General features: G+C 42.1%; 1 protein-coding gene across 2 annotated transcripts in view; it reads left to right on the top strand.

Annotated features, from left to right (window-relative positions):
• Window positions 1-11,583, top strand: part of Dus1 (Dihydrouridine synthase 1) — a 581,018-nt gene that overhangs the window by 383,911 nt on the left and 185,524 nt on the right. The window lies entirely within an intron of this gene.

Below are 11,583 nucleotides of genomic sequence, written 5' to 3'. Positions count from 1 at the left end.
TGTGTGTGTGTGTGTGTATGTGTGTGAGAGAGAGAGAGAGAGAGAGAGAGAGAGAGAGAGAGAGAGAGAGAGAGAGAGAGAGGTTTTAGACAGAAGAGTTACGTAGATGCACAGACCGCTCAGACTCAAGGTCCAGGCGAGGTGGTCTGGTCTTACCACTACATTTTCTTATCAAGTTGAACTTTTTTTTTCTTTATATACCAGACATCGCAGTCGTGGGCCAATCAGGCCTCCTGTTGTCTGTCTTTCTCATGTAAACTCCCGTAGAAAAAAGATAAACTTACTCCCTTTAAAAGCAATAGAAGGAAATGATAGTTCTCAGAGCTGAGAGAGAGGGCTGGTTTGATTGTATCTGGCCTGCCAGAAAACATTAGACCCTGCACTAGATGGGAGACTGATATAAGGAGCTGGATCACCAGACAGGAGTAAGGGGAGGCATCTCTGATGACCAGAAGAATATCCTGGTGGAAGGAAACATAGCTAGTATGTCGAAGGAGCCCCCTTAAAATTTTGTGGAGTCATCATTGGAATTCCATGGGGGAAAATTCGCCTTTGGGATTCTTGCTCTTATTGATCTACGTAATTGAACTGCCAAAATGGTATTGACTCCTGCCTAAATGTGTATATGAGGGACGCAAAGAGTGAGGAGGATTGCATCCTCCTCCAAAGGGACTTTTAAAACAGACCCCAGAGTTCGTCTGGTACATGATTTATGAAATTCAAGTCGATATAATGTAGAGTTGATGAGGATGGGACACAGTGAAGGAAGGCATAGATGTGAACACTGTCTAACAGGAAATAATCTTCAGGAATCTGTGTATGAGACAGACCTGGGAGCCGACACGGTCCCTAATCTGTCGTCAGAGACTTTAGGAGAACAGGTAAGGGAGACTATCTGTCTACTGGCGGATATCAGAATATAATTTAAGTTCACGTATAAGGAACTATTCAGCAAGCTGTTTACGTTCTACATTAGACCATAACTATCAGGTTTGATCACTGCACCTAAATACAAGCACAGAGAACTGATGGAGAGGGTCCAGGGGAGTACAACAGAGATGGTACCAGTATTAAGAGATGCGAGGTACAGGGAAAAGGCTAGAAACAAAATTGATCCATCATGGAAGAGAGAAGAGTGAGGGATGGCCTGATCACAACATTTAAGTTTGATGACGTAGACAATGAACAGTTCCTCGATAGATGTAGGGATAGAACAACCAAAGTCGAATACATTATATTAAGTAAAAGATAAATTTACTTACTGAAATAGATTAGAAGAAATATAAATTTGCTATTGAAGAAATGGGACAGTGAATGAGGACATACAGAATGCAGACATCATATAGAAGTTCAAAGAGTTGCGTGGTAGCAGAGGTCAAAGGAACGGGTCTCCACGAGTATTTATTATATATATTTATGATTACCTCAGGATCAGATTCTGTAAGGCTCTTTGTGTTACCAGGATTTATCTAAATGCTCCTGCAGCCCAAGGCAGGGAAATGTAGACTCCGTTGGAGCGATAAGTTCCGTGATACAGCCTCGCCAGAGGTGACTTTTCACTCGTTGTGTAACCCCTTGTTGGTGGAGTCCCCTAACACCGCCCCACGAATACACACACACACACACACACACATACACACACACACACACACACACACACACACACACACACACACACACACACACACACACACACACGCACACACACACATACAAACACACACACACACACACACACACACACACACACACACACACACACACACACACACATACACACACACACACACACACACACACACACACACACACACACACACACACACACACACACACGCACACACACACATACAAACACACACACACACACACACACACACACACACACACACACACACACACACACACACACACACACACACACACACACACATACAAACACACACACACACACACACACACACACACACACACACACACACACACACACGCACACACACACACACACACACACACACACACACACACACACACACACACACAAACACACACACACACACACACACACACACACACACACACACACACACACACACACACACATACACACAAGGATCTACACCTTTTCCTATACTCGTATCACCAAAGCAAGAGGTTGTCTCAGGTCAGAATTTCCCAACACTAATTAGAAAGTAACAAGTATAAGGTTCGTGGTGCTGACTTCAAAACATCCTTCAAGTGGGAGTTAGCAATTGCGTCAAGGGTTCGAATCGGTCTAGAGGGGATCGAACCGGATTAATGCCTCACCGTGGAGCCTGATGCAGTTTTAGATCCCTTATTTATGATGTTTACACTTTCTCTGCTAATTGGCGGTGCATTTCTCTGGTGATCGTGTTCGGGCGGGTAGTATTACTACAGGCGCGGTCATAAAGTTCGCCTTCTGTGTTCAGAGCCAAGAGTCATTACCTTGTGTGCAGGGCTAACGATGCCATTACCCGGGCTCCCAACCACCTTCAGACTTCAGAACTCTCGTCATACACCGAACACTTCAGGACGATTCTTTCCCGCGTTTTGCTTCGTCCGGGATCATGTGTATGTTGTAAATGACTACGGAATATCCTCATGGCTGATATTCTCGCAGATGTTAATGCCATTATCGCTCTTGGTCGAGATGATTTGTCTAGGCTAAACGAGTGGAAGTGATGATGGTTGACAACATCACTGGAGAGTGTGGTAATGTCGTCAGTACTCAGAACATATCGTAACTTCGAGTATCAACCCAGCGGCTTCCTTTACCCCTTAAAAGTTCTTTTGAAATGATCGCTATAGAATTTTGTGCGCTGGGTGATGCCTGTGGTAGGTTGACAGCACCCTTGATAATTCTATATCATTTCTATAGAGCATCAGATTACCCTATTTTGTGTAGACTCTATTGACTTAAGTAAGGTTCTTCACATTCTCTGTAGTCCCTTCAGTACGACGGCACGGCTCTTGGGTGTAAGTGACGTGACCTTAGACTTGTCTCCTCACGGTGAGGTCAGAGGGCGCGCGCCATCGTACCCAAGGGTCGTGCTCAAGGGTCATAGGGTCGCGGTTGAGGGGGTTAATCTCCACTTAGGAGCCGTCTTGAGTGTTACAGGGTGCGACCTGTGTGACAGTAGTGCATCGTGTGGAAGTCGTTTGTCAGAGCCATACAGGGTAAAGTAGGCATTATCTGCCATGGATCAACTCGTAATATTGAAGGCACAAAATCACTTCCTTTTGTTATGTAAGACGTACCATCATTTTAGCTGATTAGTAGCTCATGTCTCTCTCTCTCTCTCTCTCTCTCTCTCTCTCTCTCTCTCTCTCTCTCTCTCTCTCTCTCTCTCTCTCTCTCTCAGTTCTGTTGTCTCAAGGTAACTGTTATATAAGAGGTAAAGATGATTATTACCCGGAAATTTAACACTATAAAGAGTTGTTGTTCGTACACGCTTTTATTATTAAGGGTCTAGGCACACTGACATCCAAGTCTAGTTGGTAACAGTGGAAGTCAACATAGGTGTTGGTGTAGTGGTTCACTCGTTCCATTGTGTGGTGTAAAGCTAGTACAGTTTTGTGTGGTGGAAAGCCTGTTTACTTTACTACACGTAGGAGGGATATGACAGTTCTTATCAGGACAGTTGATGATGTAAGATATCTTTATAGTACGAACTTTTCTTTCCATGTTAAGTGTTAACAGGAGTATCGTACATTGACTGTTGTATACCTACTGAAAGTCTGATTCTATTTATTATACTTGATCGCCGTTTCCCGCGTCAGCGAGGTAGCGCCAGGAAAGCAGACAAAAAAGGCCACATTCGTTCACACTCGGTCTCTAGCTTTCATGTGCAATGCACCAAAACCGCAGCTCAATATCCACATCCAGGCCCCACAGAGCTTTCCATGGTTTACCTCAGACGTTTCACATGCATTGGTTCAGTCTATTGACAGCACGTCGACCCCGGCATACCACATCGTTCCAATTCACTCTTTTCCTTGCACGCCTCTCACCCTCTTGTATATTCAGGCCCCGATCGCTCAAGATCTTTATCACTCCATCCTTCCACCTCCAGTTTGATCATCTGCTTCTTGCTCCTTCCTTCTCTGACACATATATCCATTATGTCGATCTTTCCTCACTCATTCTTTACATGTGTCCAAAACATTTCAACACACCCTCTTCTGCTCTCTCAACTACACTTTTTATTACCACACATCTATCTTACACTTTCATTACTTACTCGATCAAACCACCTCACACCACATATTGTCCTCATACATTTCATTTCCATCACATCCACCTTCCTCCGTACAACCCTCTGCAACGCATGCATCGCAACCATATAATGTTGTTGGAAGTACTATTCCTTCAAACATTCTCTATTTGCTCCCCGAGATAACGTTCTCTTTTCACATATTCACACATCTCACACATTAGTGAGTGCTAACTTTTCAGAATTTCTACATCTGTCATCAGAGAAGTTCATACATACCATAAGCTTTAAAGATGTCCTCACAAAATAGTTTAAAAGATAAGATTTGTTGATTTGAGAGCAGGACAAATACAGTGATCATCATATATAAGACTCAATTGTGGCATGTTATAGTTTACAGATAGACTGAAAGACATTCACAAGAAAGCTAAATCCCAGAACCAACTGACTTTTCTTCAGAAACACCAGGGCTGTGTGAGCCTCCCATCTGAACCAAAAGTGTGTGTCTTTGAGAGTAGGTCAACCGCCCTTCCAAGGTTAGAAGTTCCTTTTCCTCGCGCGATGAAGGCGGGAATTGAAATGCAAACTTCATCTTTGCGTATTCGAATAATTAAGGCCAGCATGGCCCCTGGTTGTCAAAGCTTCTTATTTAGCAGTTGGCCTATGATTTTTTTTAATGATGTAGAAATATGTAGTCTCAGCTTTCTCCTATTTTGTGTGTGTGTGTGTGTGTGTGTGTGTGTGTGTGTGTGTGTGTGTCGTGGTCACATATATATTTGCATACCTAAGAAGATGGAATATATTTTTGTACAGCGTCTTTGAATTTAGAATACTTATGAAAAGTTTTCCTCGAGTTTGGAAGTTACCTGAACAAAACTTTTTGGATAGAATTTCTCCACAAGCCCCATGAGTTTTTTTTCCATATTTAAGAAGCTGGAGGGACGAAATGTAGAAAAGAAATACGATACAGTCTCTTTGGAACTGAAACTTGTAGGGGATTTACGTAGATTTACAAGTTGACATTTAGAGATTTGCCCGTTGATGTAGGCATGAGAGATGTGAGAAAATCAGGTACAGGAGTTTCAGATGACGTCCATTTTAGTGTGTTATCTGAACACGTACTTTAGATTTTCCTTCTGATTATCATGGTAATCTTTTTCATTAAATCGAAGGACTCGTGATGAAAACTGAAGCCATTGCTCCTTTCTTGAATACCTCACCAACAGAGAGAAATCCATGACCTGTATATTTCACAGAATCTCACTTAAAGGACTCCAGTGACATTGATTTTGTGGATCTCACAATTCTTCTTTAGGAGACGACGAAGAACGGATGATGGAGCTGGACTGAATGCAAACGACTCACTAACTCGCACCGGACTGTTGATATTCTCGTGGAACACTCGGAGGTGTTACTCATTATGACTGGAAACTTTATGAATTAATCACAAGAGGCGAGGATGGGTGGAACAGGGTAGTGAAGGAACTCTGAAATACGTTTTCTTTATTTTTCAACTCCATTCTGATTATGATTTCGTCCAGATTTCAGTCTACCATATCTGAGGTGGAAACTGACTATTTAAATGCCGATAAACTCCAGAGCAGCAATTTGGATGAACAGCCACATATGAAAAAAGTTTATCTTTTTTTTTGTTTTCTTCAAGTCACCAGACGATAGCACCAACGAGAGGGGAAATTTAACAGTAACAACAATGAATTAATTTGTAACGTTACTGTCATAGGCGGACCTTTCTGAGATCACAACCCAGTGAGATCACAACCTAGTGAGATCACAACCCATTGAGATCACAACCCAGTGAGATCACAACCCATTGAGATCACAACCCAGGTAGATCACAACCCAGTGAAAACACAACCCAGTGAGATCACAACCCAGTCAAGATGAAAATGGAATTTGAAGATGAGCTTAGTCTCATCCCCTTCATTCGACCACTACAAGGAAATGTTTCGTAAACTTAACTACAACATCTACCATCGTATAATCTTGGCAAAGATTAACAGAGAGATGTTGTTCGTGAAGAGCGGTATGAATAATTTGCCATGGCGTGCAGAAAATACAAAGACTTGAAAACGCTTTAGCTATGCAGTATGATGAAGAAATAACATTCCAGAGATAAAAAATGAAACAGAGAAACATGAATGTTGAGCACTGTAGCTGTAAATGAGCTGCCATCCTCTTCAGTCTAACTCAGATCTCTCTCTCTCTCTCTCTCTCTCTCTCTCTCTCTCTCTCTCTCTCTCTCTCTCTCTCTCTCTCTCTCTCTCTAGAAGTTGAAAACGAAGACAGAACCTCTGAAGAACAGCATACTTTATAAGATCAGCAGAGCGGCGAAGACGAGGAGATCTGCAGGACATAGATGATCACAATTATTGTTCTTGTGCACAAGAAGTTGTCCAGATTTAAGCCTCAGTGTTGGCCCAACACGGCGTGCAGAGGACGACAGTGAGGAAGTGTGCGAGATCTTGAGAATTCAGAATGAGTCATGTCGTTCAGCGTTGTTTTATAGACACACTGTACTGTAGTAGACTGAGGAGTTCTTCATAAACTGTATTCCACCACAGACAGACATAAACCGATCAGGTACGTACGTCCCACCAGCCTCTGAGAAAGCCATTGTCTTTCTGGTAATGTATTCTGCTCCGGCAGCAACCCTAAAGCCGTATCCTGATAAACCAACGCAGAAACTATTGGCAAAGACATTCAACACTCTGTGGGGAAAAGAGTTTGACACCCTGTATCATTGTGGAGAGCTTATAATGTCGACGTGGCTCCTCACCACAAGGGAAGGAGCAAAGAGATATTCTCGATAAAAGAATAAAAGAAATTACATGTCGGTTACATTTACATAGCATTGTTTTTTTTTAAACTTTTTAAAAGAGCACAGAGGAAAGAGTTGGCTGTATAGAATGAATCAAAAACACTGTGCAGTCAGTGACTCTAATCCTCAGTGACAGGTTGACGTCTTATACCAGAACTGACAGTTGTAGGACATTCAGTTGGTGTGTATTAGAATCCTCTGTGTCATTCCTTGCATCTCCTACAAGTATTAAATTCCCTTGCATATTTCACCTTCCTATGTATCATGTATCGCTTTGAATCATGACACGAAATGTGTCGATGTGACATCAGTTTTTATCATCATTGCGATAAGATGACATTTGATGACTCGAGATACGAGTATGTGTAAATCTCTGGGCAGTGTTTAGGGTCCTGACGATCCACAGATGTGTATTTGCTTAGCCCCGCAGCTCACGACTGCTCATTACTAAGGAAAATTCATTTTACCATCTCAACGTTATGGCTATAGGGGGGTCACCACGTGGTCTAGCACAGCCAACACGTATCCTCTCTCCCGAGAAAACCATGATTTGATAACTGTCCAAAGAGGATGAGGCAGATGTTTCACCATGTTTTTTTAATACGTGTTCACTATTTCCCGCATCAGCGTGGTGGCGCCAGGAACAGGCGAGGAAGAGACCTCATTCGCTTTCATCCACTCTCTAGCTGTTGTGTACAGCAGTGCACAGAAACCAGAGGCCCCAATCTACCACCAGACGTGCTGACGATACATGTGTCTGACTCCATAGAAAAGTTTCCCTTCGCTCTTGCGTCTCCCGTTCGTGTATGCTGTTGCAGTCTGTGGTTTGAGAACTGCCACGCAGACTTCGTTTAACCCACTCGATCTCAGCACAGACTCTCCCCACGTTACATATGATGTTCTTCTCTTCTTTTATATCTCTGACGTTACCTTTCCAACGTATTTCCAGAATTCGGAACATGCTGACATACGGGCTACTTCACTGACAGGCACGAACGTGAATGTAAATGTAAATGACTAATTTGTGATATATGAAAACAGGTAACCAACGCACTCAGTTCATTTAGTTTCATCATTTTCAGACGTAATTCCAGTAATACTTTCACATTCAGAATGTTCCACTTGTGTTCAGATTATTCTGCATTGCGCGCCACACTAGGATTCATGGAAATAGAAAGAAATGCTTTGTAATTATGGATTCCTCAAAATTTTCAGACCTATGCGGAGTTCCTAAACAAACATGTAATTCCACCAAGAGCTGTAGCCGCTATAGTTTGTAAACAAAGTTTTGAATGTATATTTAACAGGCTTCTGTCCTTCCTGTTCCATGAATGCAGGATAAACGCATTAATCGCCTCAGAGATGGAAGTTTGAAGAGATTTGTCAAGATAATTTTTTGAATAGAAAACTCAAAGGATAATTTTTTTTTGTTTAGCATTAATGGTATATAATGTAATTAGCTTCAGTTATCTCTTATGGCATGCTGTCAGGCATTGTAGATAGGCAGAATCAAAAGAAAGTTAAAAGGACGTGTTTGTGAACGCAGATGTTTGTCATAGCTTCGACATCCACTGACTGCCAAATAAGGCGCAGTTCGTGAATAAGACCCATCAGATCTTTCAGTAGCACGGTGGAACAGGGCCTTCGTTAAGGATCTCTGCTGACTTTCCTTCGTTGGCCCACACTTTGTCCAAATGAAAGGAAGCAGAAGAGCTGACGTGTTTCCGAAAGGAGGGTGATTGGTTCTCTTTCTCTTATGTAGATATTACTTCGGTTTCTAACCCATGAGAACAGACTGCTTGTGTTCTTCCACCATGAGCTTGGCTACGGTAAGCCATGGTCACATAATTACTGTTTGGCATGAACTCGAGGATAGGTCGTTATGTGATTTTTTTTCTTGCCATAGAATCTGTAGATTGCAAGGAAGGATGGCAGTATGACACACTTAAACACCTCTCTCTTCATTTTTACACGTAAATGTGAAGGTGGCGATGAGGCTCGGGCTTGAAGGTGGTGATGAACAACACGTCTGCGAGAAAAATTGCAGTGCATTTCTGTCTGAGCTGCGGCGGTAGACCCTTCCTGGAATATAAAGATGACCGATGCACGTCCGTGGTGGTGGTCATACTCCACGTCCCACACCATAAACATTGAGTTACTCTCCATAAGAACGTTTATGACACAGGTGAAAAGATAGATAATCACAAATGCAGATAGATGAGATGAAATATGAAAAAAAAGAAGTATAGAATCGGTTCAGGAAGGGGAACGACTGCCATGACAGTGGAATCACATTAAAATCTAGTCTTTCATCTTTTTTTTGCAGTCGTCTGTTCGTGGCACTCGCATTTTGAATACATGCTGATCATCACTGGCCATCTGCTTATAAATGACACAGAACGCGAGCGATTAAAGGAAATATCACGTGCCTCCTAACACTGCTTTCTGATTGGTTAAACACTTTCCTGAACCTGATAACCACATATGTTCGACTGTTTGAACTCCAACATGAACTGATAACGACGTTAGTTTTTCATGTATTATCAGCTATGTACAATCCTTTACCAGTAATAGATCTATGTACAGAGACAGATTATAATCATAGTCACATACTGATTTAGAAGTAATGATATTTTGATGAAACATGAGATATAAAGGAAGAAAAATTATTGGACTTTGAAGGCAAAATCTGTTTCCATATTTCCTGAACTTGTTTGTACACCCTTTGACATATCCCCCCAACAGTCATCTGCATTTTCAAGTTTTTTTTTTCTATTTCTTACGACGCAAAGCTACCTTTGCTTTCCCATATTTTCCTCAACAAATATGACATCTCTTTCAGAAGCCACCTTTCAACGTCTTCAAATTCTTATGAACTCCATATTTATTCCTTTTTTCCTCCTTTGCTATTCTAGTCCTGGCCTTCAGTCTATATATGTAATTTTGTGTGTGTGTGTGTGTGTGTGTGTGTGATTACTATTTGTGTGTTACGGGGAGAGAGTTACTCTCACGCATATATATATATATATATATATATATATATATATATATATATATATATATATATATATATATACGCCCACATGTCCAAACCTAAGCCAAGTATTTATCGATCAGCCCTGACTAGGAGATGAAGAGCTGGGACTGGCTGTGGGTCCAGTGCCACGCCCAAGATTTGAACAGGAGGGGGCCCATGGATGGGTTCCCAGAATACTATATATATATATATATATATATATATATATATATATATATATATATAAAGAAAGAAAAATAAGGCTTCTTTTAAGTGTCCTAAAGTTTCATCTGTAGTGTCCTACCTTGATGTTTGGTGAAGGTGAAGCGTATGGTATGTGGGTGATTTTTCTTTTTATGTTAGCTGAGACGGCACGGCCAGCTGAGGCCCTAATCAAGGCCATCCCATTAACGCTATGTATATATCCTGAGTCAGGTACCCATTTTATGGACCAACCCCTAGGAGCTGGGTTGACTGTGGACCGGCTGCTGTAACCATGATTCGAACCTATGCGCTCGACCCTGGGCGTCACGGTCAGGAACACTAACCGCTACACCACGGGAGGCCATGGAAGATGATGATGATGATGAGCCCCTGATGATCCATGCTGGTGTGTGAGATACAGAACCGAGTGTCTTGCTCGTCGACACTGCAGTGGACATACCCCGTGCATACAATGACGCGTGAGTCGCCGCACACCATACCCCCACCACACTCTCTGGACGTCCTTGTGCTCCTGTCGCCTTTGGTGTACTAAATATTGACTCTCGCTCACTCACGGACGGGTGATATATTGACTCTCTCACTCACGGACGGGTGATATGTGTTTGCCCATGAGGAGTGAGGAAGATGAGGGCAAGAGCTCAGCTGAGGACTCGAGAGTGGGCGGTGGAGGTACTACATGTGGGAGAAATGTCTTCCCTTAGCTTCGTCTTCACCTGCCGTTCTCACTTCATTATTGAGTGAAATCAACAATAACCATCCTTCATTTGTAGTCAGCCATTAGTTTCAGTGTACATTTGCATGCAGTTAATTCTCCTGTAGACTTGGTATGATATCTTGGAAAGGTTATTCACGTTCATATTGTTCGTTAGAACAGAAGAGAACGATGTACAGTGTAAATGGTTGATGTAGAGACTTACATCCGAGAGATCTGAATGTATGTATTGTGTATGCACTGTTGTGTGCTCGATGATGCAGCGTATGGCAGGCATTTCTTTAGGTGTGATGAAATTGATGTGTGATTTTTCATATCTTGTATGGAAGAATCCAAGTCACTGCTAGAATGATCATATTTTCTCCCCAGGTAAACCTAACTTTCGCATTATAATTGGACAGTGTTATGTTTTTTATAACAAAGTTAACTAGAATTCTAAACTTTGGTGTGTCTTATTAGATGTTATATATGTCAGATGAATAATCAGTCAGTCAGTTGCTAAATTACTAGCTTGTCTGAACTCAAGAGGTGAACAGTTGTGTGGCTGTGAGGCCAC

Source organism: Panulirus ornatus, chromosome 4 (assembly GCF_036320965.1).
Source record: "Panulirus ornatus isolate Po-2019 chromosome 4, ASM3632096v1, whole genome shotgun sequence".
NCBI classification, from domain to species: Eukaryota; Metazoa; Arthropoda; class Malacostraca; order Decapoda; family Palinuridae; genus Panulirus; species Panulirus ornatus.
The sequence above is the reverse complement of the archived record's forward strand: the minus strand, read 5'-3'. Positions and strand labels throughout refer to the sequence as shown.